The sequence below is a fragment of the Silene latifolia genome, chromosome 3 (assembly GCF_048544455.1).
Source record: "Silene latifolia isolate original U9 population chromosome 3, ASM4854445v1, whole genome shotgun sequence".
Classification (NCBI taxonomy): domain Eukaryota; kingdom Viridiplantae; phylum Streptophyta; class Magnoliopsida; order Caryophyllales; family Caryophyllaceae; genus Silene; species Silene latifolia.
In genome coordinates this window covers 141,327,453-141,343,142 of record NC_133528.1, presented here as the reverse complement: position 1 = coordinate 141,343,142, position 15,690 = coordinate 141,327,453, and the positions used below count along the sequence as shown (strand labels likewise).

The 15,690-nt window shown below is 35.6% G+C and overlaps 1 long non-coding RNA gene across 1 annotated transcript; it reads right to left on the bottom strand.

Annotated features, from left to right (window-relative positions):
* Positions 1-1,502: 1,502 nt before the first annotated feature.
* LOC141646345 (uncharacterized) lies at positions 1,503-2,364 on the bottom strand. The gene is made up of 3 exons (XR_012545519.1): positions 2,245-2,364; positions 2,021-2,144; positions 1,503-1,929 (listed from the first exon to the last, which is right to left on the bottom strand). It is a non-coding gene; the product is annotated as an uncharacterized LOC141646345 (long non-coding RNA).
* Positions 2,365-15,690: the final 13,326 nt, after the last annotated feature.

Genomic DNA, 15,690 nt, shown 5'->3' with positions numbered 1-15,690 from the left:
TTAAAAAAACTCATCATAGAATGATAAAATTAAGTATACATTTCCACAAAACACTCAAAATTCTATCAGAAAATCAGTAAGGCATTGTAGCATCATCAGGCACCAAAACAACATACTTTGATTCATCAATGCCTCCTCTCTCGTAGTTACGTTCTGCCAGAAGGGGGTTTATAATAATATACTCCGTATAATCCTACGCATATCCTAATTATCATTAATATTTATGTAGCTAACTCAAATCCGAAACCTAATAACTTCAATAAATTTGGGAGTCTAGATTATAGCGATAAAAAAAGAATACCTGGGATCTAACCTGTGTAACCTTGTATAGTGAAGCTTTTATCCGGAATCATAAGATGATTATATAGGAGTGAAGTTTGAGGAGTCTTGATAATAGTCCTAAGGAATGGATGACGGTGTGGTCGGTTGTCTCTTCTTTATCACTAATGGGATTTATTGTCTGACAATAAAGCAATTCCTATTGTACATCCATCTAATTTTATAATGCTTTGTATAATACAGTAAGTTTACCACCGCTTTTGTAAGTGGGATCTTCGTATATACTCGTAATATAATAATGCCAAATAATGTTGTGGGTTATATAATGTATAACAATTAGTCTCATTGTAGTGGGGTGTGTCCGCCTCGGAAAAATATATCACCGATCTTCTAAAGTTGTACTCCCTCTATTTAACTTCTATCACTCCACTTCAATATAATACTTTTCACATATATTTAATGGAGGGAGTATGTCTTAAAATGAAAGTGAAGTTATATTTGAACCGTCTATAACGTAAGAAAGGTAGTGTCCGTCTAAAGTGAAATCATGTGACAATATAATGCTATATTTTTTTTTTTTTTTTAAGTATACACCTTAACATCCCCTACCAATTGTTTTCCTATTTCATTTGTAATATCAGGAACTTGTTATTTATCTATTTCTGGAATATCGTTGATGGGTGATTAAAATCTTAAGGATCCGATTTAAATCGCTTTTAAGTTGGATACATTAACAAAAACGTGGCACGTTCGCATAGTACAGAAAGACAAGCCTAATTCGAACACAGGCCCATCTGCCGGCAAGCAAACAATTACATTACTTCAACCATAAGATCAAACGTATCTCAAAAAGGCAGCTACACATTTAGACCGACATTTTCATAGAAATCCTCCAGAAACTTTAGTAATTCAATTATTAACTGCTAAATCAACCGGGAAAACAATAACAGAGTACATTACTACCAACGACAAAATCAAACAGAGATTTAAAGAGAACAATAGTTCTAATAATACTTCACAACAAAGAAACCTTAATAGATGCTAATAAAGTTGTAAGAGTTAAAACGGTAATTTAAATAATCGTCCGAACGCCAGCTATTCTTGAATATTCCTCACTTTCAATCTTCATCACTTTCGTCACTTTCCTCTGAATACAAAACTGGTCGCTTTCCCATGGCCTTTGCGGTCGCTTTATCAATATGACCATCGTCGCTGTTTTCTGCGATCAAACGCCGTCTTTTCTCCATAGTTTTCGCTCTTGCTTCCTCTTCAGTTATTTCTGAAATGACAAGTGGCTTGTTTCCCGTAGGGATTACTCTTGATGTATCGTCAATTTCCTCGGAAATCATAAGCGGTCTCTTCCTTATAGCTTTCGATGTTGTGGTAGGTTCCGTCTGTGGACAAATTATTACAAACATACAGTTGTGTAGGTGTTATAGTCATTATTGTAAACACAGAGCAGGATTATAATATAATTTGGCTTACCTCGTGGGGGCTGTAATCAAAGATATTTGTAGCGGTAAACGTTTGTTTGTACTTTACTTTATGATTATATTCAGTAATCTTTAACTTGAATGCAAAATTTTTATTCTCAAAAGTGTTTCGAAGTAATCTTGGGACTTTGTCATTGCTATCGTCCTCGCATTCATCCTGACCATTCAATCAAAATACAGAGTATAACATTCTGGTATCCGGTTAGAAAGGAGATTTAGAATGGCAATGAGGAAAAAAAAACTATTACCTCATTTGTGTGGGCATCATATACGATACTTGCTTCTTGTCCAATTATTCTTTTTGCTTCATCATTGAAGATTATGAGAGTGGTTGAGTCCGTGTCATCTTTAACTAATAATTCCAGTCGATACCTATAGTTAATGTTTACAAAAAAAGTAGATTAGTAATGGGCGTAATATAAATAGTTTACCAAATAATAATAACAAAAAACATAGTAGCTTTTGATCTTACAGTAGCTTCGGATTCTCAAGTTCTTTCTCACAGTAATGGCAATAAAAGTCGCTACGTCTTGCGTTTACTTTTTTGTTACAAACAGGACATGAGGGGTAGTGCCACGGTAAGTCACTCAGAACTTTTTTAACCTCCGCAATGCAGTAGCACGAAAGATCCTACAAAATTGAGGTGCAATTCGTAAAACATCATATATACGATAAAGTATTGAGCCGCAACTCGTTAAAGATCACATATACGATACTAAATCTGTACCAATCATTAGTTTATCTTTTTAAGATAAACAAATGTTTGGGACGGTGGGAGTAAGTAGCCGATGGATTAGTAAGCAAGACTTTAATATGTGGTCATTTGAAGTATGCTTTGACCAACAAATAGCTGTGGACACTAATTAACGAAGGTGAACCACAAGGTAATGTATGCATTACCAAATTCGAATATACAGTCGACGTACTCAAAAAACAATTATGAAACTTCATTTTCTTAAGGTTATATAAGAGCATTAATTAAGTGTTTTCTCATCAAGAAAGTTGACGCATGAACCGTGGAAGAGTCGATATGTAGAGATGCATTAGTTAGTACATTTAATTGAGCAGGAAATTTACCGTTTGATAGGGTTTTTTACAGCCATTTAATATAGCCGAAATATCCTTTTTGTTGGCAAGGAGATCGTCATGATCTAATATTCCACGTTTTTGTAATTTGACCTTGCCGATAGTAATTTCATCTTGTCTGTCACTGTGATAGAACGATATAACATTTGTTAATATATCGAATAGAGTGAAATCTATATTTGTAAGTAGTAAAAACTCATTCATGTTTTCGGTCAAGAACTAAGAAATTACCTGCAAATAGTAAGCAGTTCGTTGACCTCGGGAATTTCAAGATTGACATAAACCTTGGATGAAAGCGATGTCTCTACTCAAGGTAGGTCATGCGGTGAAGGTAAAAACAACCACAAGAACATGTCACCGTGTGTATATGTAATAGTTATAGTGTATATAGAATAGTAATGGTTATAACTTGAAAGGGTGCGCATCAGCATACTAATATCTTACCAGAATTTGGACCTTTAACTCTTGTAGATGTAATGACTATTATAAATATTTTTGCACCCCTTCGCTTCCAGCTTCTTTTTTTGCTTGAAATAGTCTTGAGTGCATTGATTCCATAATTTCACTTTCAGGCGTTGTTTGCTGTTTGGGAAAAGTTCGATTACGTATATGATGAAAAAATATGACATACCGGAATAAGATTAGTAATTATATTCATACCTCCTGTCTTCAATCTCGATCATAATATCATTGTTTTCCCCATGTTCTTTCACAAGAACGCCAATGACATCTTGAACAACAATTTAAAAAGTTAGTAATATGTTCAAAATATACTATAATATATGAAGTACTATAGATCAATTAACTTGAATAAGTATAAGAATTTAATGTAATGTACTCACCGGATAGCACAAAGTCTTTCTGACGGCGAGATTCTAGCTTATGAAAGTGCATTAAATCAAACTTGTGATGGGGAATAGGTGTGATATCATTGTTAATAATCTTGACATGAGTTTCGTAAATAAATGATAGCATGATTTTGTTATCGCTCACAACTCGGTAATTATCTTTGTTTGGCTGAACCTTAAAATTCTCTATTAGACAAATGCTTCCTTCGACGATTTTGTTACGATAAAATCTCCATAAGCCACTTTCAATAGTTGCGTGAATATAATTTTCCTATAATATGAAACAAACAATAATATAACATTAAGTAGAAAATTTATTAAAAGTACGTAATATAGGCCGAGTGATTATCGAAAAAAATACCTTCTCATCAATAAGAACCAAATCGACGCATATTAAACTATTATTTTTTCTAAAGTTTAGAACTTCCCATAATCTCGAGACGCGAACCTTGATCTTCCACTCGTTCTTAGTTGAATTCAGCTCATTGATGAATGAATAAGGCCTGAGAAAAGGGATGTAGAAATCGTTTACAACTATATAATAATAATAGTAACAACAATCACATAAAATATGATAATATCAACAAGCACATAACAATTATAATATGACAAGAACACTATTATACGAACGCTGCCATGAAGTTTCTAGCACTTGCCAAAAGAGATTCATATGTTTCGGGACATACCGTGAAGAGTCCATATTGTTATACAAAAGCAGAAATAAGATTGTAGGAGAGAGATTTGTAAACACTATTTTGATGGGTATGGAGAAATCAATTCAATGATCTTATATAGTCAAATAGTAATCTCCCTAAAAACATTCAGAATAGGACAATAAGACAATAAAAAATCTATGTCTTACGTGCATTAGGAGTTGCATGAAATTAGAGTTCGTGTGTATATGAGCTTGCTTGAGCATTAGACCAATACTAATATTAGGTTTAGGATTTCTTTAGCTATAGATTAAGACAATTAGGATTAGCAACGTGTAAGGATTAAAATCTTTGGAAGTAGGAGACCTAATCAATTAAGGTATATTTTTTATTTTTTATTTTTTATACATATAATTTATTAAACACTTTTTTTATAAAACAATTTTTTTTTATATTTTTTTTTGTAGCCAATCATATCACTTGAAAAGTTTCTGCTTTATATATATATATTGATTAGCTAGGATATTTGTTCATATATTCTGGTGAATAAATGTGAATAGCTTGGTTGAACATGACTGAGGAAGCGGTATTTTAAAACAAAAGTTTAATACACTCCAAATTTTTGATTCGGGATGATACGCAAACCAAAATGTGAATAGCTTGGTTGTTTTGAAGCGAGGACGCAATCCGTCAAATTGAATTTTCGGGTACTTCTGGTCTTATGGACAATCTTGACGCCATAGAATTAAGTATTGGAACATGAATTTGCGCTCCATTGTCGTCCCCTGTTTTCAAAGAATTCTAAAATATGAGTACAAGTAAGTTGCTACTAATAAAACAAAACATTAAAAGAAGTCACCCTTCTATATAACCTTTTTATTACTTCACTTTTCATTCGTTATCCTTTCTTTCTCTACAAAAATATAACCTTTTTATTACTTCACTTATAATAAGTACACATATAGATATAGAATTTTAATAAATACTCCCGTCAAAATCCTAAAATATTTCTTATTGGGTATGCAAAATAATTACGCGAAGTTCAAAGCACATCCATGTTAGGATCGCATTAACATATACATACCTCCTACAATAACATCATTAATTAAATTATCAAGTTAATTAATTGAATTGACACCTCCAATTAAGACTATTAAATATAAATACACGAACAAAAAGAAAATGAAAAAGGAGACACAAAATTCCAATAAAATACTTTAAATTACATAGAGAACAAAAAAAAAAAAACTGACTTTTGTAAGGACGAATAATGTTGGTTTGGACAACCCGGTATCAAATAAGACAATATGAATTGATATTTTGATGAGATTTTATAGAAAAAATCAATGACTCTTAATTTGATCGTTTGAATTGCTAATGATTCTTCAATTGCCTGTTTAATTAATGGTTCTTCAATTGCCTCTTTACTTAGTGATTCTTCAATTGTCTCTTTATTATTTGACCATTGCTTTGACCAGCTTAAATATTATAGAATATGAATGGGTTTTTTCACCAACAAACATTGCAACTTGCCTCTTTATTGCTTGAATGGAGATATTGTTTTTATTGTCGTTTTGGTGCATTTTAAAGTTGATAAGTCCAATTTATATACATTTTATCCTCATATTTTAGCTCCAATTTACATGTCATTATGCAGTAACCTTAGTGATATTGAGCTAATATTTGCTTTCTAGTTCTATTTGTATGTTTTGTCATATTTTGTAGGTATTTGAGCTTTTAGGAGCTTAATCCTACTAATTTGCAAGTAGAGGCGGCAGACAATGACATGACACGAAAACACGACACGAACCCGACACGAAGTTAATGGGTTTGGGTTGAGCCTTAATGACCCATTTATTTAAGTGGGTCGACACGAACATGACATAAAATTTAATTGGGTCGGGTTTGGGTTGAGCTCTCTAAACACGAACCCGACACGAATGACCTATTTACTAAATTAATCCTAATTTTTCTTGATTGTCCATCGCATAAATATACTTACACTTTCTAAATATAGATAAAACACGAAAACCCGACACGAACCCGACACGAAATTAACGGATTAGGGTTGAGGCTTGATGACTAATTTATGTAAGTGGGTCGACACGAACACGACACGAAATTTAGTTGGGTCGGGTTTGGGTTGAAGTGTTCATGACCCGTTTACATGTGACACGAACCCGACACGACCTGATCTGTTTGCCAGGTCTATTTGCAAGTCACTAAAAGCAAGCTAAGTTGAAGACTATGTATGGACTAACATGAAGATAATGTTTGGACTTGCATAAGCAAAAGTGATGGATTAAATGAAGAAATGCACAACAAAGTCAAATGGAAGTCAAGCCCAAATGCAAAGTCCACAAAATGCAAACATAAGATGCTAAATATTGGAAGCAACCTTGGATGCTTTGAGGAGCTTGGGATGCCAAAGTGTGATTAATCGGGTGATTAAATAAGCATTAAATCATAAGCATTGGATAACATTTAATAATTAATCACAATTGAAGACAAACAAGCGAGAAACCCACGACCCCGATCGGGGTTGAACAGTCCATGGGTGTGTTCAATGCTCTATCAAATGCATACGTTTCCCTTATGATCTCCTATAAATAGAGGCCTCGAGGGACGACTTTCACACAACCTACACACATATTTTTCCATGTAAAATTCTCTCTATATATTAGTAGTAGCTTAGCTCAGATTAATTTTAGTTTACCTTAGTTTATTTACATTTCCGTTAAGCATTTCAATTTATAATACAATTTCCATTCCAAGACATTATTTAAATAGATAAATGATTGCTGAGAAACTCAAGAGGTGTATTAAATAGAAAAAAATATTAATGAAAATTATGGGTGTTAACTGTTAAGTAATATAAAGAGTTTTAATCAATTTATTAACATACTATATTATAAAAATTAATTAAATAGGAAAAACTTTTAATTAATTTGGTGGGTGTTAAGTTTTATGAAGAGTTTTAATAAATTTATTACCATGTTTAATTAAAAAAATGAATTAAATAGGAAAAAATGTTAATAAAAATGGTGGGTGTTAAGTAATATGAAGAGTAAGAGAGTAAAGTAAGGATCAAAACTTTATAGGTGAACTCTAATAATTATTTTGTGGTATTATGTAATACTACGGATTTCTTTGGCTTGTACTCGACCGAGTAGAGCCTACTCGACCGAGTAGTGTAGGTTGTGTAGTCTGTTTGGCTACTGCCGAGGAATACTCGGCCGAGTATGATGAATACTCGACCGAGTAGAGGATACTCGGCCGAGTATACTCTATACTCGGTCGAGTATCCAGTCTGGCGAATAATATTTCAGCGGTTTGATTCGGGAGTAATTAGGGATTATATATTCGATAATCAGTTTCTAAAACGTCATTTGCAAACCTAATCAAACCTACGACATTATAATCACTCCCAAATCTCTCCTCTGTGTGTGTGTGCACATCGTAGCTATCACATTCAATCTTTCATTCTTTCGCTGATAAGTCTTTATCCCTATGTTGTTGATGATTAATTCTAGGGTTTGTCTTTATTCATGAATTGGGGGAAATGGAGTTTTGCAGTTAGTGATTGGAATTATATGATTGTTGTTGTGGGTGACGATGTGGTAATTATTATGCATTTGTATGGTTGATTGCAGCGTAAGCGGATTGCGAAAAGGTAGGGTTTTCCCTACTCAGTACTGTTAACTGATTGAGATTGCATATGTTTTATAATTGTTGTTATCTGCTGATCATCGAAGGATGGGTGTTGTGGTGACGATGCTGATGTGGTTGTGTTGTGACGGTTGTGGTGTTGTGACAGCTGTGATGCTGTGTGTTTGTGTGATTGTGGTGGAGTCACTTGCGGGAGTGGCTTCACACCCTAGTTTGCCCTCCGTGGAACCCGTCACGGGAGGGGATATGCACATTAAGGGACAGGGATTGTTAGTCGCTCGTTGATGAGCTGGACTAGGTGGGGATGGGCTGCGGTCACCCACTGGCGGCGAGGATTACCTGTTGCGATGGGTAATCTGGCAGGGCTACACACTTCGGTGTGTAGTCGGTTACTGTGTGAGATCGGGAGACCGGGAATGGAGGATGATCAGCTGGTTGTATTTTTTGTTGTCTTATATTGATTGAGTAGTACTGACCCCATGTTGTCGTTTGTAAAACCTGCGGTGATCCATTCGGGGATGGTGAGTAAATTGTGACAGGTAATGCAGATGTTAGCTATGGGACAGTCATGGGGAGTCATCACGTCAAGTTTAGCTTCTGCTGTTATGAGTTTAGATGTCTTAGATTTCATTTGTTTTGAGACCTTGTACTTTTATTTTGAGTTGGTCTGAGATAATGTAATCGCTAACACTTTATACTTTAATAGATGTGTTTGTGGATTGTTACTTTTGATATATAATTACCTCGGGCACCCGAGATGGTAACAGCCTTTCATGCTAGGGTAGTCCTTGGTAAGGTACCTTGGTATGAGGGGGTGTTACAAAGTGGTATCAGAGCCGACGATTCCAGCACCTAAAACAAATGAACCCAATGAACTTAGGGAGTCTAAATAAAATGAACCCGGGGAGAGTTGTTTGGAGCTACCGCAAAGACTTGGGAGACGTCCCGAAGTCGCATTAAGGCCCTTACAATCTCAAGCCGGTCACATGGGGGGAAACTGTTGTATGCTTGAGACATGTGAGTTTGATATCTATAGTTTGAATCTTGTGCATGGTTGGATGAAATGATGAAAGAAGTGGAATGTGATAGTTGTTGAAAGATGCATCGAGGATTATTGATGTTAAACTTTGAGCATGAATATGTATGTTGGCATGTTAAGTGTTGGAACATGGTAAAATATGAAAGGTGAATTTTGAATTTGTATCTGATTGATATTGAGCATGAAGAATGTGATCATGTTACCTGTTTAATACAATCTTGAGCATGAAGTATGGTAGTGGTACATGTGCATATGAACATGATGATGTTAATGCTTGATTGTTGGTAGTAGCATATGGTTACGGGCATGTGTCTATATACATGAACGTATGATAAGAGTTCACTTGTGTACTGGTTTCTTGAAATATTGAGTTGTTGTTGTTGTTGCCTTATGCATGTTCAAATTGTTTTGGTTTAGGAAATTTGATTTGTATGATGATCGATTATGGAAGGGTTGTCTTAAAACTGTCATAAGTTGAGTTATAGAAATGATATTGCTGTAATTCCAATTGGAGGTGATAGCTTGTCTTCTTAAGATTCTAACGATAGGTCACACGCCCAAAACGACCAAGTAACGAGTGAGATATGACTATTTTATGAAAACTGGACGATGCTGAGAATTGTGTTGGTACTCGACCGAGTAAAGTAATACTCGACCGAGTAAGGGCTACTCGGCCGAGTATTCCCAATACTCGACCGAGTAATCCTATGTCATAATTATGTTCGCTTCTGGAGTCGAAAACTCGGCCGAGTAATATAGTTACTCGACCGAGTATCCTGTACTCGACCTAGTATGTTATGTACTCGACCGAGTACCTTAGTGGGCGGCTATTTTGAGTCGGTGGCTATATTTTCACCTTAATTTTTAAGTCGGTGGCTATGTTCTTACATTTGTTTTGAGTCGTGGGGTATGTGCACACTTATGTTTTGAGTCTTAACGCATTCTTTTATATATGTGACGGTCTTGATACGTAAGTTACCAAATGCTATGATAGGGAGGATGCCGGCGTATGAGGTATAGGTGTTGGATATAAAGGACATGAGTTATATGTGGTTGTGAGGGATAGTGGAATAAGAAAAGAGTAGATTGATGAGCTAATCGAGACAAGGAGCATGTTTTGTGAGATATGATGAGTGATATAGTCGTGGGTTGAGTAATATAAAAGTAAGTGCATATGGGCAAGGGTGATGTAAGTGTAAAGAAACGTGAGAATGAAATATTGAGATGAGGGATACGAATAGTGGCGTATTGGGATGTGTAAGGATTTATGGAGGGAGACGGTTTGGATTGAGTTGCTTAAGGATATATGTGATAAAAGGTCGCTATAGAGAGATGGAAACGAATAGTGTATAGTGAGGTCAAGTTATGCCGCGATGAGTAGACAGTGGTTGATTTGGGAATTTGGAATATCAAGGGGTGAGCCTAGTGTGTAATTCTTTGGGAAATTAACGGTATGAGGTAATTTTTTGGTTTCCTATAGATATGATAGGGAGATACGGCTTATTGAAGAATAACCGTTAGTGTGTAGACTTGATGGTAACAAGTGCGAGTGAATAGTATGATGAGAGGAGATAAGTGATAAGAAATAAAGAGAAGATATCGATGTGAATTACTGGAATTTGAGTTGTGGAGTAACAAGAAGGTAATCGGATTACTAAAGAGTCAGGTAGAAAGAAAAAGGAGATGAAATATTAATTGGTATTATTGAGTAAAAAGGGGGAAAGAGGGATGGAAGTAAGTTGAGAGAACGTTGACCGGAGTTAAGGAGTATGAAGGTAGGAAATTATGGATATGTATGATAGCCTCACTAGAGGGTGCGAGTTAATAGTTATATAGGAGAGTAGGACGACATGTTAGCCGTGAGTTTCAAGGTATTAAGGGAATAAGAAACTGGTAGAGTATTTGCACGATCTGAGATTTTGGTGGAGAGTTAGTTAACGATATGATAAAGGATCGAATTGGGAATAATGTTGAGGTAGATTTTGTTGATGGATTGGATGTTCGTTATTTGAGATGATAACCAAAGAGAGGAAACAGATTGTTATATTAAGAAGTGATAGTAAGAGAGTAGTCACATGAAGGATGTTGGTGTCATAGTATTGTCACTAGTGGTTGAGGATGATGTTACTTTAGGGAAGTTATTTGTTCTAATGAGGTTGATTTTGTGAAGGTGATTAGTATGTTTGGTTGTGAGGGAGTATAAGATGTGGATATATGAGGTGTTCGCTCGAAGTTGGGTACTGATGTTATGGCTACATTTGCCGGAGGGGTGATAATTGTGTGTATGAGAGGATATGTTATGAAAGGCACCTGAGTTAAGTCCGGATGAGAGGTATTCATTGTCAAGTGGTAACTTACGTGCTCAGGATTGGCTAGATAGATTCGATTATGGGTCCATGAGGTGTGTAAAACTTTGTGTGAGGTCCTGGCCTCACGAGTAATGGTGTGGCGTGATAGTTACGAGACGTTATATGTGTGTTCCGCATCATATGTTATACTTATATGTGTATGCATGATATCTGTGAGTAATGGTGTGAGGTTCTAGCCTCAAGAGTCATGTTATGGATAACATTCATAAGGTTGGTATTTGTGATCCCGTCTAATATGCTGCGTCGTGATCTGGTCGAGCAGTTTTAATAAAGTCTTGTGGTCAAGGAAGCTGTGCTGAGTCAGTGTTATGAGATTGTAAAAGTTGTGATAGCTATCGATGTGGTTTTGTGCACTGTGCACGGTAATCCGTGTGGTGATACGGGTATTTTCATGTTGTCACATAATGTTGTTTGTTTACTTGTTGTTTCTTTGTTAGTGTCGGTGTTGGCATATCGAGTGTTGTTTTGTTTGTTAATGTTTCTTATCGCCGTTTCGACTTGGATTGGAGGTAGAGTTGGATATGAAAGAGAGTTGGGTATGGTTTTGTTGTTGTCATGATATAGTAATATTATGTTAATGGGACTCAGTAGTGAGAGGTTGTTGGAGTACTTTTGATCTTGTTTTAGATGAGGCATTGGTGGACATAGTTGTAGCAAGAGTTGTGGAGCATATGTGGTATTGAACTGGAACTACATGTGGTTTAGCACCTTTTATTGGGATAGTGAGTACAGAGTTTTGGGACTTAGTATGATGTCAAGTTAAGGGAGTAGTGGTAATAAAGAAGATGAACTTGAGAAGCTAATGTAAGTATGTATAACACTTGAGGATTGTGAGATAAGATTGTGGAGATGAGTGTATATGTATATAGAAGTATGTCGTGTTGTGGTAATGTAGAAGAGATGGAGTAGTGGTCATACTGAGGATTTTATGATATATGTTATGGGAATGCAGAATAATTGGTGGCACGAGAACTGTTAAGAAAGAGAGTCCTGGATATAGGAATGGTTGTAGGTGTTGAGGTTATAGTGAGTTATCGTTGTCATGCAGTAGTAATGAGAATTATGGGAGGTATAACAAAGGACCTATTATTAGTGAGTTACGAGGACGTAACATTTATCTTAAGAGGAGTAGGATGCGATAAGAGAGTTTGATGGTCATACAGGTTGCAATTGAAAGTTTGAGTATTGGTGCAGAATAAGGATGGATTTGTGTGATTGCCGATTTTATTACAGGTACTGGCAGTGCTCGTATTAGTATGATGTTTATGAGTGAGAATAATGGATTGTGTGAGGATGTTTATGTGTGTGAGTAAACTTCGAGGACGAAGTTCGTTTTAAGGGTGGTAGAATGTAACATTCCGTTTTGATGGTTGATCTTGTCCGGTGGATTGTCTCGGTAATTGAGGATGTTAGTGAGCGTTATGAACTAAGATAGAGTTGGCAACATTTAGGTTGTGGGTATCCAATAGTATTAGGGAGTTAGTATTGGGAGGCTATGCTATAGTTGAGACGATATCGTGAGCCATGTTGTGGAAGGAAGAGTGGTTGGTGGAGTTAGTGTTAGGGGTCCATGTTTTATAGGTTGGGTTGGAACTTCGGGGACGAAGTTATTTTTAAGGAGGGAAGACTGTAATACTACGAATTTCTTAGGCTTGTACTCGACCGAGTAGAGCCTACTCGGCCGAGTAGTGTAGGTTGTGTTGTAACACCCCATTATTTCCGAGTCGTTTATAAGCGGGTCACTTTCTCATATTCTTAGTTTTAAACTCTTATTTGAAAAGTTTTAAAACAAGTATCGGTTAGAATATTCAGACTTTTAAGTTTACAAAAACTTTAGAACTCAACTTCGTTTCAAGTTGGACTTTGGCCTAACTTAGGATATAAAAGACAGAAAACCTCTTCAAATAAACCTAAACCCATTATCATCTAACTTTCCCTAATTTCTACAAATTGTTTCCATCTTGTGATGCGTCCCTCTTTTCCCCTATTTCCTTTCCAACTCACACATCGTGTTTCATTTGGCACTTCATCGGAGTTCCGATTTCGGTTTTCAATCGCCTCTTTTCTTTCTCCCTCAACCTTGCATCATGTAAGTAAATTTTTAAATAACTTGACTGCTCAAATTCTAATGTAGGAACAAAAATTCAGTGTGTTTAATTATCAATCGGGATGTTCAATTGTTGTTTGGATGAATTATTATGGGCTTATTGATGTGACCAATTGTATACTATCCTTATTGTTGATACCAAGCATATAGATTGTCATGAGCATACTTATCCGATAGTGGGATTGAATATGAACTAACTGGGTCTGTGTACTTAAGAACCGAGAGTGATTTACGGATTTGGCGTAGCTTTGGAATTTGGTTGTAAGTTGATGAATAAATTATTATAAATAAAATTATTATAGTGTTGTTATACGTGATGTAAGCAATGAGCGAGGAGAGGTAAAGTTTGATTAATTATATGGAGACATTGATAAGTTTCTTGTTTGATAAGCTTGTGTGCAACTGGTCTGTAAACAATTGACAAAATACTACATGGAATTGGGATTTTCGCTCGGTGTACGGGATTTGAGGAGTAGAGTATACTTGAGTATTGAGTGTTGTTTTATGGGAGCATGTAAAGAAAAAGAAATACGATATGGGACGAGTTTACATGATAGTGAGTCGTATGATAAGTTGGGGTTAGTTTCATATGGAGTAGTGAAGTAATTGGATAATTTGTATTATTTGTAGCTTGTGGATTTGAAGAAAAGAATTTTTGGATTAAGCTAGCTTGGACTGACCGTCTTGAAAGGTAAGGACTTTTACTCTTTTTAAATTTAAGTAAAGAGCATGTTCGGTTTAATTATTAAACTGTTTTTATAATATTTTGGCATCAATGAGATTTTTCTTGTACTTCTAAATTTTGAATATTACACATTGGAATGGTTTCGGATCATGCCGTATTGGAAAATTTGGTTTCTTCTGGTCTAGATGGTTTAAGGTCGTCTCTGACGCTCCTGGGATTTCGTCCCGAAACTAAACTCTTGGCCCGAGTTCATTCGGGTGGTGATTGTCCGGCCCCCACTCGCTAGGTAGTTAGACTTTCTCCTTTGGCGGTTCCATCCTACTGACTGCCCAAATGTGAGAGTGCGCACTTTTATGAGTCTAACAAAGCACAGGTGGTGCCTCTAGACCGTGTCAAGGGTAGGACCTTGGCACACAGGTGGTAAAAGTTTTGGTTTTGAATTGTTTGGTTGATATTATTGGGTTTACAGCAATTGGTTTTGGAATATATTTCTTGTTTTTACTTTGGTTTCAAAGCTTTGTTAATTTATTATACCGTTTCTGAATTTGTCAATATTTCTTATTTTCTTAAACTCAACTTTCCGGCTGACGTGTTTTCTCCCTTCGGGGCTACTCCTCATGGGGGTAGTCCTTTCTGTCTTCTGGTTTTGCTTTCAGGTTACTTCCGCTGCAGTTCAAAAGGATTTTATTTCGAGACAAGATTTTATTTAAAGCTTTGTAAAAGTTTGACTTATTTTATATTTCATTTTGTATAAAGAGAATTCATTTTGTAATAAGAGACTTTGTATATTAATTATAATATCCCGTATTTTGGCCAGTTTTATATGTGAAAGTTAATTTTAATTTAGCCAAATATATGGGGTGTTACAATTGGTATCAGAGCAAATGGTTTTCCGAAAAGAAAATAAGTTTTACAGGATTTAAAACAATTGAAAAAAAAAACACTTCGTTTTTCAAAAAAAAAAAAAAAAACATTTCGAGTGAGGGGTAAAATGGGTGTATTGCATATTCATATTTTATTTGTTACATCTAGTTTTACCTTAGTGTCATCTTACTACTAATTACTAAATTAGTTTGAGCCTCTTGGGTAGCTAACGAGCTTGTCTGGCTTGAAAATTTGGAGGAGATGGGTTTACTTTGATATGGTTTTGATTAACTTTCACTATGAGATTAGCATACTTGAGGTTGAAAATATAATGTATATTCATATAGTTGACACTGCCTCGCAGAGAACCTCAAAAATAATGTCGAGATGACTACTTTAATGTCACAAACGGCTGTCCAAAATGCCCCCATTCTCCAAGTTGTGCAGTAAACGACCGTAGTGACTCGGAGTGAATGAAGGGGTTGAAATGAGAATGATGTTGCACCTATTGGCATTGCTATATTAGAAGTGGTATAAAAAAAAATTGGCCTTTGAGTATAGGAAGTGAGTCATGGGAAGAATTATTAGGTTGGGAAAA